We start from the raw sequence: 387 nt of genomic DNA, 5'->3' as shown, positions 1-387 counted from the left end.
CTACATAAATAATATTTAAGCTTACATCATCAGTGAAAGTGCTTTGTGTAATCAAGTTGTTTACCCGCAAAGGTGTTGAGAAATGAATAAGACAAAGATCAACATAATCCAGATGCAGATTTTCAGTGACATTTCCAAGGCTGGTTGGACCAACTCTGGTTTACTGAATGTGGGACAAAGCTACAAAGGTTAAAGAATAAAAGCTAGAATTAATATTTGAGAAAACTTTACTAGCTTGCTTCAAACAATTTTCCCATTTGTTGAAAATTAATTAACAGAGAAATAACTTATACAGTGCTTTCCTTGGTTTGTTTTCTTCTGTGTTGCACTGCAAAGTTTATTATATTTGTTTATTTACAATATGTCTACTAAAATGGAAGAAATTAA

At 31.0% G+C, this 387-nt stretch overlaps 1 pseudogene; it reads right to left on the bottom strand.

The window, feature by feature from the left end:
* LOC101583518 overlaps window positions 1-180 on the bottom strand; it is a 160,886-nt pseudogene extending 160,706 nt beyond the window's left edge.
* Between the last annotated feature and the right edge of the window lie 207 nt (window positions 181-387).

The sequence above is a fragment of the Octodon degus genome, unplaced genomic scaffold (assembly GCF_000260255.1).
Source record: "Octodon degus isolate 3935 unplaced genomic scaffold, OctDeg1.0 scaffold00443, whole genome shotgun sequence".
NCBI lineage: Eukaryota > Metazoa > Chordata > Mammalia > Rodentia > Octodontidae > Octodon > Octodon degus.
Note: the sequence above shows the minus strand (reverse complement) of the source record. Positions and strands in the feature narration are given on the sequence as shown.